The 17,067-nt window shown below is 43.3% G+C and overlaps 1 long non-coding RNA gene across 1 annotated transcript; it reads right to left on the bottom strand.

Annotated features, from left to right (window-relative positions):
• Positions 1-368: 368 nt before the first annotated feature.
• On the bottom strand, positions 369-4,938 carry LOC127027701 (uncharacterized). Its single transcript, XR_007767828.1, has 3 exons — positions 4,853-4,938; positions 1,857-1,904; positions 369-433 (listed from the first exon to the last, which is right to left on the bottom strand). It is a non-coding gene; the product is annotated as an uncharacterized LOC127027701 (long non-coding RNA).
• Between the last annotated feature and the right edge of the window lie 12,129 nt (positions 4,939-17,067).

Below are 17,067 nucleotides of genomic sequence, written 5' to 3'. Positions count from 1 at the left end.
GTGCAATGACCTATTTCTTCTTTTTAGGAGGAAGGTGGTGGGGCTGAAATTATTGGGTATTTTTTTGTCTGCATGTATTCCTACATGTGTCATGATGTGTATTTTTCATAGTAACCTAAACACTTTCAATTAAATAAGCCTTACTGCACAAAGAGGGATTTCAGATTTTTATTCAAAAAATGCAAGAAAATCAAAGATCTGACATACGGAGGTTTTCAGAGTACATCAGTCATTGCATGGCAAATCCCCATAGCCTCAAAAGTATGTCTTATAAAGGTCGCATTTATAAATGAGTATTGGGGAATGGGGAAAGAAGGTTTGTATTTATACAAAAAATTATTGATTCTTTGCTAAAGCAACTAATTCTTACCATTTTTAGATTCTGTTAAGTCTTGCGATTGCAGTTTCTCTCAAGTAGCACAAGGAGAACAATCTGAAAACAATTTAAAAAATGAAATATGAAAAAAAAAAGTAATTCCAACTGTCGCAGTATTTAATAGGTATTTTTTGCCAGCATAACAGTGGGTGAGCCAAGTATAAGCTTCAGTGGTTAAGATTAAAGTCATGCAAATTATTCTAACCACATGTACGCTTATATATCATGCGTCTCTGCACTTCAGTGGTCTGTGGCTTAAATATAGGACAAAGGAATCCCTGGTACCTGGATTTGCAGAACCCTATGCTATTCTTAGCGCTTGGTACATCTCTGAAGAGCACTATACCTAATGGTTAACACACCTAAAAATCAGTCAAGAGGACAAAAAAACGTCACCCTATGCTTACTGTAAAGGTGTCCATTGTTCCCAGGCATACTACAAAGTGTGTTTTTTTGCAATCAAGAAACAAGTACAACAGTGTCAGGCTTTCACAATGTAATGGCCCAGAGAGTAGGTATTTTTGGAAATGGCACTGCATTACATAACCTCCAGTTTTCTCTCTCTCTATTCCACACACCCCCCTATTTTAAATAGGGAGAGAAAAAAAACAGAGAGTAGGTCCTACCTCATTTAAATGGTACCTTAAATTACCACTCTCTTAATTGACTGAATTGGTAGCACACCTCCGTTATCAGTTTTCATATAGTGACAAAAATTAAAGTTCTCTTCTATTGATTATATATTTCTTACCTATAGTGTGTATGTATGAAATGTAATTAGGTATGAGTCATATGTTTACACACAATAACACACATACATATTGGATTTAAAACTGCAAACTCATATATCTATAAATGTACACAGAAACGTTTGAAAGAAAGCACATCACTAAATGTTCACCAAAATACGGTTGGTTTTGGGTTTTTTTCCCTCAAAAGAACCACCCAAAATTTAACTGCTGCACATGCAAAAATGCAGAAGGCTGTTGCAAGAATGACTGCTTTCTAAAAATAAACCCCAGCAGCCTGAGAGGAATCCAGTGTCAGGGCGGAGAAGAGGGAGATTCGTCTTACAAGGGAGAAGAAAAGAGATGAAAAACCAATCCTAGAGCCTTGCATGCATGCTAAAAAAGCTAAGTGCATTAGGTTCAAAAATGCATTTTGGTGTTTGCAGAGTGCAAAAGCGAGAAAAAGGAAACAGTTTTAGAAAACCACTTCTCATCTCCCCTTGCATGTGTGCAGAAAAATCCCCAGCTTAGAAATCCAGCCTTAAAGCACAAAGACAAAGAGTTAAATACATATACTGCACGTTTTCTCATCTTCTTTAAGCAAGCCTGTTTGGAAATGTGCACCGAGAGGGGGGAAAGGCAAGCTGCAGCAAAGTCCAGCTAAGGACAAAAGGAAATAAAAAGAAACAAAGAGAGAGAGAGGATTAATAAAAAAAATTAGAATTCTGTGGATTGGAATTGCATATACTTACAGACAAAAGCCCCCGCTCCCTGCTCACTTTCTGTCCTTTCTACATGATCTGAAACACAAATGTGGATTAAAAAAGGGCAGCATGCTACAGAAGGGAATTTATAGTTGGGGGAGTGGAGAGAGGGTAGGGGGTGTGGGGAAGAATGACTGCACCTCTTCCAAAGTGCAGCCTTGGAGAAAAAAGAAAAAGGGGTGGGGGTGGCTGGGGGAAAGTCTCTCTCTCTGCCTCTCTCTCAGGCTGGATTTTGGTTGCCAGTGCTGGTTATATTGAACAATGAGCTAATTCTGATGGTAGCTGGCAGGCTGCCAGCTCTCCCCCCTCCCCTCCCGTCCCCTCCTTACACATACACACTCCCCCTGCCTGCCCGCCCGCTCCCGCCCGCCTCCCCCCGCCCGCTGCTGCAGCGCCAGACTGCTTAGTCTGCAATAATCCGCAGCCCCGCGTCCCCCCGCTGTCTGGGAGCCAGGGCCGCGACCGCCCCGCCGCCGGCCGCGCTCCGCCGGGCAGCGCCGGGGGCGGGGGGCGGGGGGCGGCGGCGGCGGCGGCCCCCCGAGGCGTGGGGCCGCCGCCGCCCGCGGCGCTGAGGGGAGCGGCGGGGCGGGCGGGGAGCCGTTAGCCGTTAGCCGTTGGCGCGCGGCCGTTGGTGTCCCCGCGCCGCGCCGCGCCGCCCCGCGCGCGCGCGCGGGGCCCGGCACCCCCCTCGCAGCAGCGCGGCGCGGGCCTGGGCGGCGGCCAGGCGCGGAGCGGGGCCAAGGCGCTGCACAGCGGCGGCGCCCGGCCAGCGGCGCGGAGCGGCGCGGAGGGGCGGGGGAGGGAGCAGCCACATACTGTAATAATAACCCTGCAGCGGCAGCAAAGGGCATCTGAGGAGAAGGGGAGGGAGACGGAGGCAGCCGCCCGCCCGCCACTTCGCCTCGCCTGCGCCTGTCTGGGAAGGAAGAAAATGGTGGGCGGGAGGAGGGGGCGCCGCGCCGTGACACAGGCGGGCGGGGGCCGCGGCGGGGACCGGCCCTCGGCGGCGAGGGCAGGCGCGGAGGGCGCCGGCCGGGCCTCGCTCCCCCGGCGACCTGCTCGCCGCGGGAGCGCCGGCAGCTCGCCGGGCCGGTGCGCGGCGGGGAGGCCGGCGGGCCGCGGCGCCGGCCGGGGAAACGCGCTCCTCCGGGCGCTGAGGAGGAACCCGGGAGAGAGCGCGGGGCGGCCCGCCGCCAGCCGCAGGTGCGGACCCGCGCGGGACGGCGTGAGGGGAGAGCGGCCGGTGGCCGCGGCCCCGCAGGTGGAGCCGGGCCCCGCAGCAGGGCTGGCTCAGGCACGGCCTGTGGGGACATGGGGCCGTGACACTGCGTGGACGGAGCACGGACTCGTCCCGCAGTGCAGGCACACACCAGCACTGCAAGGGTAGCCTCCCTGGCCCACGTGTACCTGCAGGACGGGCAGAGACACAGCCCGGCGGCATCCCGCAGAGGATGTGTGCCGGGTCAAGCGCGGTCTGTCAGGGAGGGGTCTTACGAGCTTTGCAGGACGAATGTAAGTTCACACGTTTTCCTAAGTGGCCCCAGTTCAGCGCGTAGGGGCACAGGACGAGGGAAACAGCCAAGTGAAGTGCAACATCGTGACACGAGACTATGTGAAGGCTCCTGCTACAAAGGCACCAGGGGAGATGGAGCAGTGTAGACAGAGCGCATTGATGAAGAGCGACAGAGACAGTACACTACGGCACAGTGTCTCTCCCTAAAACATTATACAGGGATATATGGCCAAAATATAGAGAAACAAGTGTTAAGAAGCAGATTCCCTGTTACCCTGCAGCATGTGTAGATAGTTTCCTCAAGGTTAAAACATCCGAGGCAAGGCTGATTAAAACGGTATGAAATCTTACATGCTGCAGGCTAATAGAAGATTAAGCCTTCTCTATTAGGCCTAGGTTTTGAGCAACTAACCTTGTTTTTCAAATCCACGTCTATTTAACTCCCCATGAAACTGCATTTTTCTGTGGTCCACATAGGATTTCCATTTGTTGAGTGGAATCAGCTTGCTAGCATGTCTCTGCACCCTCCTGACCAGCTACTACAGCTCTGGGAATGCTTTGCAAGCCTGTCAGCTTAAGGAAAATTCAGCAGCTGGAAGGGAGAAATGTGGGACGTAAGCAGCCACTGATATTTAAACCCCTGGTAAGCTGTGATAGTAATTCTAACTTCAGTGCATTAGGATCAGATCATTAGCCTCAGAAATACATAGTTACTACTGCTCGTGTCTGTTCTCCTGCCTGCCTCCTCCGCAACTTGTCAGTGATCAACTGTTAGGACTGAGGCGCATTAGAGGTTGTATATTTAAACTTTATCTTGAGATAGTGATATTCTTTTGCTGAATGACAAATACTGGCCCAGTGCAGGTAGCAGCCCTTCATGGCACACACTCAGGTAAGAGCAATGTGTTCCCTTTGGCTTAGGTGCGTCTTCTGACCTGGGGAGTATGTGTCCTAGCTGGTGAAGTGTCAGAGATTCACCACTTGTAGAGATTTGGCACTGGGGAATGAAACTAGATACCAAAGACATGACTGTGCGGGAGGTGAGAAGCTTGCACTAATGAAGCCCCTAAGAAACTGAAGTGGACAATGCTGTCACGCGACACTGAGGGGACAGACAGGTTCTTCTAGGGATCCTTGGCAGAATGGTGATGGCACTAAATCATAGTTACAATTAAAGCTTTATATTCTTAACAGGATATTATGATTAGTATAGCACAGACTTTATGATTAGAATGGCACAAGGTTTCTACAAGCAGAATCAATATAGTACAATCTATTAGTAGCATAATACAGAATTTATAATACAACTTAACTTATAATTTCTCATCACCTAGATCCTAACTTAACTTACGACTTCTAATCACCTGGACCCTCTGCAGATCGGGTCAGATCTTAATACATGGTTTGCTGTATCAATATAACAATCATAATCTAGACTTGAAAAACCTATAAAAGAATACAAGTCACTCACTCAGTCCTCGGAGGAAGCAGATGACAGTGGAGGTGTCCCTGGCCACCGGAGGGTCCTGGGTCTCGCTGTCCAGCGGCAGCTCTGGTCCAAGTTCCCCACTTAGGACTTGTAACTGCTTGATTTTATGGACAGTGTTCTGGGTGCAGTTACGCTTCCCTGTTCTGTGATGGGGTCATCACCGCCACCGGGTTGGCTGGATGCCTGGGACCTTCAAGGCCAGTAAAGGAGTAATCGCCCTGGCGCCTAGGAACCTTGAGACTGGTAGGGAGGGGAAGGAGATATCTGTTTGGTTTGTCTACTTGGTTCACAGGACCTTCAGGGCCTGATAACGAGGGAATGGGAACAGGAATGAATACGTGACCCCCTTGGTCACAGAGGATGGCTGCTTGCCTTACAAAATGGCATTAGTTATGCTATCCACATTACCAGGGGTTGGGAGCAGAGGGTACTGGTCACAAATGCTGAAGTGGACTGAACATGCCAAAGCTCGTGTAAAGCGTGTTGGATGTTACGTGGCATTTTCTGAAAAGCTGGGAGGAGAGATATGAGCTCCCAGCCAGAGCTGCGGTGTCTTCCTCCCTCCCCAGCTGCCTCAAAACACTGTGTGCTCAGCTTCTGTAGTCCTTTCTCCATATATACCCCTTCCCTGCCCACACTCCATTTGAGAACCTACCCACACCCTAAAGTTCCTACTGAAACCACCAGGAATGGTTGTGGATGGGTGTAAATCTCCATCTGAGCCCTTAAAGCCTTCAGTTTCTTCCCAGTGACTTGGTTTCTTACCCAGGCTAAGCAACCTGGTTTGCTGTGCTGTTTGTACTTGACTGTGTCTGGAAAGTCCTACCTGTTTGTTGCCTGTGAGAAGCTAAGTTGCTAGGATCTCATCAAAGTCTGCGCTGTTTAGTTTGGCTGTAGTGTCTTGAATTTCCTTTCCCTTAGCCAGCTTCCATTAGCAGCTCTGATGGAAACTAGGAAACGAAGGTTTAGCTGGTAAGAGGAATAAGAGGGGAAAAGCCTGCATGGGAGAAGAGAAGGAGGCAGTCTGTCCCCACCGTGAGACAGGAGAGGTTCTACCACTCCTGGTTCTGGAAATGTAATTACATGTCCAAGGTTTGTGAGACAAAAGCCTAACATGGAGGATGTTGACCCCAGATGATGAGGTAGAAACCGAGAAAGGTTAAGAACCAATTCAAGCAAACTGTTAAGATTGAACTCAAAATACCTTTGAAAAACACTTTACTGAAATTATTAGTCAAGAAATACATCAAAAGAAATACATCTTTTGATCACGTCTTTGTTAAAGTGGTAAAAAGCATTAGGATGCTGAGAAACACCAGTAGGTGACCAGCCTATTAGGGAAAAATATTGCCTTTTCTAAAATGCTACGTTGTGAGGAAGTGGAAATCTCTTTGTACCTGCAGCTGGGACCTTCAGCCTGACTGTGAGTCCAGTGCCAGCCTTCCCTCTTTTAGTCTGTAATCACTCATATAAAACATCATTATTACAAATGTGGCATTCAGGTAAATTGTCCTGCTGTCTTCAGGAAAATAGGTTTAACCCCAAGCCTGATTTTTATACCCTGTGATTACCTAAATCAGTCTGATTTTGTTCTGCAGTCAATTATAGATGGGGAGGAAAAGTTTGTTCCTTTTGCTACCTCTCATCTGTGACCGTTTCCTTTGATTCTTTTTCCCTTTATTTCTCTCTTTGGCCTGACTTATAAACCCTAAAATGGATAAAGCCCTGATCACACAAAGCATTATGATTATACAAATAGCCTAAAATGGGCTTGCAAAGCAGACAGAGCAGAACAGACCCTTACGGCTGAAGGGAAGGTAAAAGCAGCAGAACAAAGATTTACTGTTAATAAATCAGCAGCTGGGAAACTCCATAGCTTGCAATGAATAGGCATAAAATAGTCACCAGAGAATCACCCTGAAGTTGTCCTTCCCAGTTCTGACAGGGAGCAGAGAAGCTTTATCCTACACAGTGGGCCACAATTCCCACTCATCTCACCTCCATCCTTCAGCCATCCAATTCCAACATTGTGCACACCTGAAACTAACAAGGCTCTGGCCTGGAAATGGGTCGGGTTCAAGCCTGCAAGAGGTAGTGCAGAGAGCTGCCTGCTCACGTAATGAATTGGTTGTGGATTGCCTGGAGCACCTGAAATAAGAAGGTGAGAGGAAGGCACACAAGATGCTGGGTGAAGCTGGTGATTTGGCAACTGGAGCCAGGTCATGCATGCAACTCATTGTAAAACCATCCAAACCCCCAAATTCGGTTATACTTGTCTGCAGCTTTTGTGAATATGCAGCTTCCATTAACGATATGTGCAGCACTGCAGCACTTTCATGGATATATCCTAAAAGCACCACATAGCACCACAAAGAAACTCGCCACGTAGGCATAAAGATACGGCATATAATGACAGCTTTTCTTTCTTGCAAATTCTTCTGCCTCTTGCGCTATTCCTACTTTTAAGTTCTAATCATCAATAAATTAGTTAAAGGAAGAAAGTGGGTAACTGCATTGCTGCATAACAAAACTTCAACAGATTTTCATGGCCGTAAAGGGGGCAATGTAGATTATAAACTAGCTATAAGAAGTTATGTGTGATGTTTTTGTGGCAACTAGATTGAAGTTAGGTGTCCATTAACTGACTTTTTAAGAAGATGTAAACTGTGGTTTCTATTTCCAGTTTAGTTTTCTGGGGGCTAGATTCAGAGGGTTTCTTTTGCCTGCTTATCTCCAGATCTATGAGAATTTTGTTTTCATTTATTTTTATTACCAAACAAAATGAGCTACGCATAAATAACTGTTGAAACCGAGTTATCTGGAAGATTTCCAATTAAGATTAGTTTGTCATTAAATAAACCAAATGTTAAGGATTTTTTACTGGTGCTCCAACAGAGGATAGCTCGGATGGAAGAACTACGTATCAGTTGCTATATGAACATGTTCACTTTTAACAAACTGAAGTGCCTCACACTTTCAGAATGGATTGTTGGTTCACCTGTTGCAGTTCCTCTGCAATAATGACTGACACCAAACACTTGACAGGAAGATGTAAAATATGCAGAATACTTCAAAAATATATCAAAGGAAGAAAAATCGTAGCAAGGCCTGTACAGTTAGATTAGTCCCCTTGAGTTCAATGAAGCTACCTACATGTGTACAATTAAGTACCCTGCTGAGGTTAAGCATATCAAAGTTAAAGTGAAATTCTAGATCCACTAAAATTCTAGGGAATTTTGCTATGGACTGTGATAAAGTGTTTTTTCCGTTAGACCAGACATAGAAATAATTTGAGAATGTTTTAGAAGAAAAAGCAGTATGATTTGATTATCATTTGTGGCTACAGAGAGAAAAAAATGTAAAAATGGAGCACATTTCAGCCCTGAGACACGGTGAAGTGAGCAGGGCTCCAAAAGCAACAGTAAATGGTAAAAAGAGCTGCTATAGAAGGGAAGAAAAAGATACCAGTACTGACTGTGTTAATCTCATTTCAGTCAATAGCAATTCTTGATTTCCAGCTTTGCAGTCATGCAGTTGGAAGACGGCAGCCACAGTACCAGTACGGGCCTGAGACTTCAGGTCAAGTCCTGCTTTGCACTTGGAGAACAAGGAGCAGAAAAAAGTGGCTACAGTGGCTTGCTTGCCTGGTACTCCTCCCCTGCGTATACTCTTCCTGGATCCTAATTCAAGGGTGCTCCCTTGAAACATACTGCCTCTCTGATCTGGTTAACTCCAGCAAGCCCTAGTCATGTTTAAATTATAGCAGTTGTCATATTGGCTCTTAAAAATTGTGGCTATTTGTGCTGTATGAAAAAAAATGCTATGTCTCATTTTATATCTCCTACCTGACAAGTCCATTGATTATCTCCTAATTCTTGAGTAAAACAGAATAATGATTCCCTAATCAGGGTTCACAATTCCCATAGGTTTTACAGGAAGTTAGGGTTTCTGTTGTAGAGTCAGACCCAAAATGCACAAATGGACAATTGTCTGAATTACTGAATCATGTAACAAAACCTAGAACCTGTTGGTCTGTCTAATTTATCTTTTCAGAGCATATGCATTTTACTTCTGGAACACTTTGATTTATTTGTTATCAGTTCCATTTGTACAAATATTTGTACCAAAATACTAAACACTGATAGATCAAAAGACATGCTCATGGCCAGTGGATTAAATTTCGAAGAAACTTTGCATACTAACCAAGAATTGCATGACTAAATGTTTAGAACTTGGCTTGACCTTGATCTTGTGTTTTCCTGTAAAATCAGTAAGTCCTTCAGTTGTACGGCTGAATTGCCAGAATATTCAAAGCAATAACTGCGTGTAGGGAACATGGAATCTCCTGAGTTCGTGGCTTGCTTTGTTGTATGACATTTGCCATTTTAATGTCTGAATGTTACAGAGACACTATTAACCGAAGTTCTGTGGAGCGTGGTATGATATGTACTTCATTGCCTAATTTTCTTGTAAGGAAATTATGATAAATTACTTGAACAAGACAGAAAGATTCAGAAACTTGGAAAAGAATTTACAGCTTGGGTTTGACTCATTGCAAATTCGGGTGCTTCAGTGTGGAAAACAGTGGCAAAACATGTAATTCTGACTAAGAGTGACTGGGAAGTGCTAGTTCTGCCAGCTAGGATAAAGAATTAGCATGTCCTCCCTGGAGAGAGAGATGGAGAGCAGACAGGGGAGACAGCAGAGAAAGTCTTAGACATCACCAAACTTCAGAAGAAAAGTTAAAATGCAGATCACAGGATTTGTTGTCGTTAAGTAGCCAACGAAATCACATCCGAAGCAGATAGCCGTTTGAACAGTACGTGTGTGTATGTTGCTCAAACCAACGTGAGACCTTTCCTAACTTACACTGACATTCCATGAGTGTCATTCTGATATATATACTTTTAATGTTGTCATACTTGCATTGTTTAAGAGGCGTGAGTTGAAGCCCAACTCTGTAACTCTCACTTCTGAAGTAGCATTTATTCACACTAGTGGTTGCACAGAAGACAGTGTGTTAAATGCCGTTCCAAGTAATGGTTCAAGAGATGAGCCTTTCTATTCAAGTCAATTAAATAAACACAGTATGCTTAATTTAAATTGATGAGCATTCATTTAATTAAAAATGCAAACTACAGTTTTTCTATTATGGGCCATGCCTTCAATTATTCTCAGCAATTTAGTGAGAACCTACGATATTACCTTAGTCAACACTTGATAAGTTTAAGCCCAACTTAAGTTTAGCTATAAAGCTGAGTTTAAGATTAAATTTAATTTGACTGGAATGCAAGAACAGAGAATCATTTGTTGCTAGTTCACCAATTCTTGAAAAGCAGGACTAGAAGATAGGAGTTTGATTTGAATCAATTCTGTCACCTTATTTTCAAATGTCTGGATTTTGATTTTTTTTTTCTCACTACAGTGCAAGTAAATACATTCAATCAAGGAAATTTCATTCTAGATTAGGTACAGAACCACTCAGGTTCACCACTGCCAATCATGCTGGCAGTTTCAATGATCTGGGCACACTGTATTACAACAACAACATTGTGATTATATTAGAAAACAATTAAATATCCATGAAATTTCTGCACCCAGACCTGGAAAGCAGGGTCTGTAAAAGTAGTCATAAAAGGGAACACAGTTTGGGTCAGATGCAAACATAAGTATTTGTGTTTGGGGAATATATAAAGGGAGAAAAATCAGCCAATATGCCCAACTCTACCTAGGGAATAAGTGAAATTGCTACAGCTCAGGGGCCCCTTAATCCTCTATTATAGGCCATAACATTTCCTTTAGAGTGTTTCAGGACTCATATCAAGAAAATGTGAAGCTGTGGAAATGATGGGTACGGAATTAATTACATTTTTTTGGCTAGCTTCATAGGCTTAAACCAAAAATTAAATTTTCCCTTTAACCATAATGAGTTATAAATTCCTCACTACACAAAGAGATGGTCAGAATTTGATTGCCTCACAATTCTCCTTTATGCATTTTTTTCAAAGCATTGCCCTATGCTTTCTATCACAAACTGTATCATCATTTACTTTTTTTCCTCTTTCAAATGCCTGCAGGATATATCTGAAACTTCACGTAAAGCTATATTGTTTTACTCTACAGGAAAGAGTCATGACTCTCTTCACCAACAACTCATTTCCCATTCATTTTGAAGAGACTAAGCTTCAGTCCATTGTCCTTCATCTAACAATTCTCTCTTTTTCCTGGTATTTCTCATAGTAGTGACCAAAGAACCAGACAGTAAAAGATTGGAGTTAGAAGAAAAAGTTAAAAGGTCCCTTTTAAATTGGTGAGCAGAGCTGCTTCCTTAAAGACACTTGTGTGCGTGTGTGTGTGTTTGCAGAACTCTATTTTGCCACTTTGATGAAGTCTGGGATTCAGCAATCCCAGCATGTCATAAAAAGAAATTATGCTTTCTTAACCAAAAAAAATGTCTAATGACCAAGTCCTTCTTAGATTTGCCAGATGAGTTCAGTTATGCCATATTTTACACTGATTAATGAAAATCCAATTCTGGCCCTGGAGAGCTAATTACCCCACCTGGCACCTGCCAAATATCCTATGCAGAATATCAGACATGTTTTTCTTGTGTGTGTGTTGTCTTCCCTACACATCTGCTTTGCCGCTGTCAGAGACAGTGCTGGGTTAAACGGACTTCTGATCTGAGACTAAAAGACTGCACTCACTCTTTCATTCTTATGTTATAACATAGCCATAAAAATACAATATGCTGCTTCCTTCAATCTACTGGCTTATTTTTAACTGCATAATATTTTTATCAAGTATAATCATGGTTAGTTCTTCTCAAAACTAGCGCTTCCTCCTCTTGAACAGCTGCAACTGAAGTATTTAAACCATGTGCAGGAGATGGAGGACTGGGGGCAGAAGGTCATTGTCTGCCTAGGCAGCTGCACATTACAATCCAGAGTGTAGTCACCTCTGCAGATGGCAATGGTTACTTGCTATTAATAAGTTAATAATGCATTTCAGGTGGCTTTTGGTGGAAGCTTTCTTGGTTTGTATCTGGCACTACTTAAAAAGAGCTTTGTTCATGATGGTCCTTTTGGTGTTGTCTGTTTCTTAACTCAGCAAGTGTACTCTGCCATTATATAGAGGTGTTCTAGAAGCAAATCCAAACTCTGATGAGTGCTCAAAGCATATTATTTACCACTATCAAAAAAAATTACACAGCTGAGGGGAATTTCCACCTTAAAAAAACCAAAACACCTTTATGAGAAAGTTGAAGGATGGAAATGCAAAAGAACAGCCTCAGAACTGCGGAACAGTATTTGACAAGCAGTAGGAAAGGTTCAAGTTACATGTTGGATGTTAATGATGTTAAATTTCCTCCTTTGGCCCCACTCAATCATTCATACATAGCGTGTCTGACAAGTGTTCTGTCTTTGTGAACACTCTATGATCACATCACATCAGAGTTTGCATCATTTGCAGAAATGTATACTCAGAGCAGAACCCTCTCCAGCAGCAATAGTGAAGGACTCCAGAGTTTTAAAGTTTTCTGAGTGTTATTTTTATGAAGAACTAATAAGAAATACATTTGAAAACTAAGCCCTTTAAAAAAACAACTTCAAAAATATTAGACTTTCTCCCAAATGAAAAACATACTTCTTTTCAAAGTCCTAAATCTCAAAAACATCTTGTCAAATTAATTTCCAACCTTTCTTGGGGAAATGCATCTTGGGTCAGAGACTGCACATGAGAAACAAGAACAAGGGAGTTTTTTAAACGGCGGTGTAGTCAACATCAGGCTTGCCATGAAAAATAATTACTGATCTCCACTAAGAGGTTGACTGCAGAATTTTCAGTCCAGCTGTGGGCTCCATGAAGCTGTGCTTCCCTTCATTTCTGTGGTTTTGTAAATGGCTAGTTTTAATCATAATTTATATTTAAAAAAAAAAAAGGCAGAGCCATAGAGACGCAAGCTGGCAATTAAGAGTGGAAGTTTTTTGTCGTGGATTTTCCTGTGGTGTCCAAAGGCTCTTTCTTGATTCCTGTGCTGCAGCTGAAGGGGACACAGGCAGCACACAGGGACTTGAAGCAGTGGAGAACTGCCAGAGGCCACGGGCATGGCTGCCACCAGCCTCTCCTTGAAGGACTGTGCAGAGCAGGGCAAGCTCTTCTGCTAAGAGGCCAACATGGGAACAGCTGATTAGACTGAAAAGCAATTTTCTCAAGTGAAGTAACCAGTGGAGACAACAATGGGAGAGTCTGAAGTTAAACACCTACAAAGTGACTTGATTTGTAAAGGCAATGAACACATACCGTCCTTCTTCACTTCGTTAAAAACTACAGGTTTTTCTGTCTTTGAAAACCGGTGCACATCTTGACCGAATTGTGCCTGATGAAGGATTTATGATCCTGATTCTGTTTAACAGTTGGGCACTTCATGGATTTCTAAAGCAAACGTGACTGACAGTCACTTCAAGATCTATTTACACTGTCAGAGAGGTAAACTGTTATCTTGCATATGGTAACTTGATATAGTTGTTTGACTGAAACTACAAGTTTGGCTGATAAAGCAAATAAAGTTGATGCAATGACTTCTGTTTGGCATTTGACTTGGAACTCATAATGTTTTGATTAAAAAGTGAGAGAAATTCAAAATCCCCATGGCCTGGATGAAACCCCAGCTAACTGCTAGCAATCAAAATGTAACTGTGCACAAATAAATGGGTATGTACTGAAAGGCTATGTGGCTGTTGGCCTTCCACTGCTTAACATAGCTCAAAGATTTCGTATCTAGAACTAGAAGAGCTGCTATTAAAGTTTGCAGGGAGTGGTGCATGATGCAGGCAAAACATCAGCCAAGCAGAGTGATCAGTGCTGCATCTCATATACCTCTACCTTGACAGAGGTAGAGGATTAAGGCACTTCGATGACAGTCACTGCTCTGTCTAAAACTTAGTCAGGAGAGTCTCAAGGAAGATGCTGGCATCCAAGCAGCTGGAGGATATTCTTTTTAAATATTAGTGTGGGTTGATGTAAGAGACTTCACCTCAGAGGGCTCAGCTACTGGGAGACCTGGGTTACATAGGCAAGCTCACCATCTACTCTTGCAACACCTGTTGGAAGCAGAAAACTTGCAGTACAACTGACTAGGGTGGTGTTGATGGGATTGCCAAATTCACCATGCCTACCAGAATACAGCAAATGCTGAAGGACAGAGAAGGCAGCTTTCCACTAGGCTGCCCTGCCACGTAGATGAGAGGAAATGCAAGGAATCCTGGAGGAGTGGAGGAAGAAGCCCTGCTTACCTCTCCTTAAGCGACTGGTAAGGCCACTCTCCCTTACAGCAGACCAGCTAATCAAACCCAGTCCCAGCATCTGGTGTGCAAGTTGCTATAGTACAGGAGTCTAGTTATGAATGTAAATGTGGCATGACATATATAATCTTGAAGGGTCCACTTTATATCTCAATACATACTGAGCTAGCTACTTGGTAAGGACCAAGTAGTCATATCTTTTCATTGTTTGCTGATTTTTGTTTGTTCCCCTTCTGTTTTAAAATCTGACCTCCAGCTGTCAAAACAAAGAAAGATTTTTATCTGATGTGTTTCTTGACACTACAATGCAGAAGTATCAGAAACAATATGAAGACTAAGATGTTAGTATCATATTTTAAAAATGTTTACATGTTTATTTCTAAAAAAAGTAGCGCTCATCATTTTTCTCTGTAATTATATCGGTAATGCAGTTTATTGTAAGGGTGCAGTTTTGGCACTGTGCTCATGCTCTACTGTAGTAATGTCAGTGACATAACTGCGAAATGACCCTGTCCCTTAGAGTAGCATGTTTTGCTTTGTGTTCCCTAACTTAGCGCACTTTCATTATTTTCTTCAAAGAAAGCACGTGGTAACTGAACTTGCTGCTCAAATACTTTGAAAAGCATTTAAAATTGATCAAGTTCATCTTTTGATAAAACACTGACACAACAGAATTGAATCTGAAGAATTTTGGCTCAGTGGTTTTACTGGGGTAAAGAATGGCTGGTGACTGCTGAATTGAATAAGCAAAGCTGAGGTTTAAAGGGTTAGATTCAGTCACACTTATTTATAGTATCACGTAATATTACATTGTTCTGTAATATTATACTGTTTAACATTTTCATTAATAATTTGGATGATGGGGCAGAGTGCACCCTCAGCAAGTTTGCTGATCACACCAAACTGGGAGGAGGGGCCGATACACCAGAGGGTCGTGCTGCCATCCAGAGGGACCTGGACAGGCTGGAGAAATGGGCTGACAGGAACCTCATGCAGTTCAACAAGGGGAAGTGCGAAGTCCAGCACCTGGGGAGGAACAACCCCAGGCACCAGTACGTGCTGGGGGATGCCCAGCTGGAAAACAGCTTGGAAGAAAAGGCCTTGGGTCCAAGTTGAACATGAGCCAGCATCGTGCCCTTGCGGCAAAGGCCAATGGTGTCCTGGACTTCATTAGGAGGAGTGTTGCCAGCAGGTCAAGGGAGGTGATCCTTCCTCTCTACTCAGCACTGGTGAGGCCACACCTGGAGTGCTGGGTCCAGTTCCGGGCTCCCCAGTACAAGACAGACATGGACATACTGGAGAGAGTCCAGCAAAGGGCAACCAAGACGATGAAGGGACTGGAGCACCTCTCCTAGGAGGAAAGGCTGAGAGAGCTGGGACTGTTCAGCCTCGAGAAGAGAAGGCTCAGGGGGAGTTTCTCAATGTATAGAAATACCTGAAGGGAGGATGCAAAGAGGACGGAGCCAGGCTCTTTTCAGTGGTGCCCAGTGACAGGACCAGGGGCAATGGGCACAAACTGAAGCACAGGGGGTTCCCTCTGAACATCAGGAAACACTTTTTCACTGTGAGGTTGACCGAGCCCCGCACAGGTTGCCCAAGGAGGTTGTGGGGTCTCCGTCCTTGGAGGTATCCCTTCTGTCATTCTGTGATATATTGCACCAAGACAGGATGCAATGATATTGAAGAGCTTCTACTGAATATTGTAAGTTGTTTCAATACCTTTTATATGATTAAAATGTTCTGTGTTAATTTAATTGGATACTTTTCTATCTCACCTGAAAACTGGTGTAGATGCTGACTCCATTTATCCACGTGTTGTCTGGCACTTTTGATTTGGTACAGGTCTGCAAATCAGTACAGATTGATAAGAATGTACAAGTCTCCCTTTTCTTGACCTATGAGAAATTAACTGTTCATCTGCATTTGGTCATGTTTATATCTAAGGCCAAAGTGCCACATTTTAAAGGAAGTTTTGTGGTCCTGGAAAAAAAGAGGAAATTTGAAAGGCAAGGAGGGTGAAGAGAGATAAGGAAGAAAAAATCAACCAAGCAGCAAAGTCCAGTATTTAACCATAGGTTATGGAGGTCTTCAGTAGATTACTCTTCTTGAATCTAGCCAGACTATCATCTGACACAAGGCTAACAACTGTGTGTGAAAGACTTGGTGGATCATCTTAGTTCAGGATTGATACTATTTCACTCAGTGCTTGCAATCAGGAGTAACTGGCATTCTCATTTCCTGACATAGTAAGAAGGTGATGGACCAAAAAGCAACACAGACATATTTAGAAAGTCCCTTTAGGTCAGTGCTGTGACACTCTGTCAGCAGTATGGAGGGACATGTAACCATGTGCCTGTTGCTTTTGTATTGTCTTTCATAATGGATCCTGACTGTCTCATTGTCCTCTTCTGTTACTCCACTATGTATCATGAAATGTTGCATTATCACAATAAAGGCATTGTTTCCAAACTTAAGAATACATACTATTGTATGTTTTCCTTTCACTTTTACTGCTAATATTTGTTTTTAAATCAGTGCTTTCCATCACAGTTCAGATTCTGCTGCCTGCTCCTATGGTGAAGTCATAATCCTGAATTTACATCATCATAGTCTGTTGCCCTGGAAATAGCTAATGGCGAAGTTCAGACTTGTACTCCCACACAACAGCAATTTAAAGATGGATTGTATAGATTAAAATCTTATTTTGTGTGTTTAACAACCATGCTTTCTCCGTTAAACATCTTTAGGATGACCAAGAAAAATAGATTTATATAACTCATAGCTTTATAAGGAACATTCAGACTTCAAACCTAGCACAATATAAAAATTATCATTTAAACACTTTAGATCCCAAGTTAAAAGTGAGTTGCAATCTGTGTATTTTCTAAGGTC

Source organism: Gymnogyps californianus, chromosome Z, assembly GCF_018139145.2.
Source record: "Gymnogyps californianus isolate 813 chromosome Z, ASM1813914v2, whole genome shotgun sequence".
Lineage (NCBI taxonomy): Eukaryota > Metazoa > Chordata > Aves > Accipitriformes > Cathartidae > Gymnogyps > Gymnogyps californianus.
This window is presented reverse-complemented; position numbering and strand designations above follow the sequence as displayed.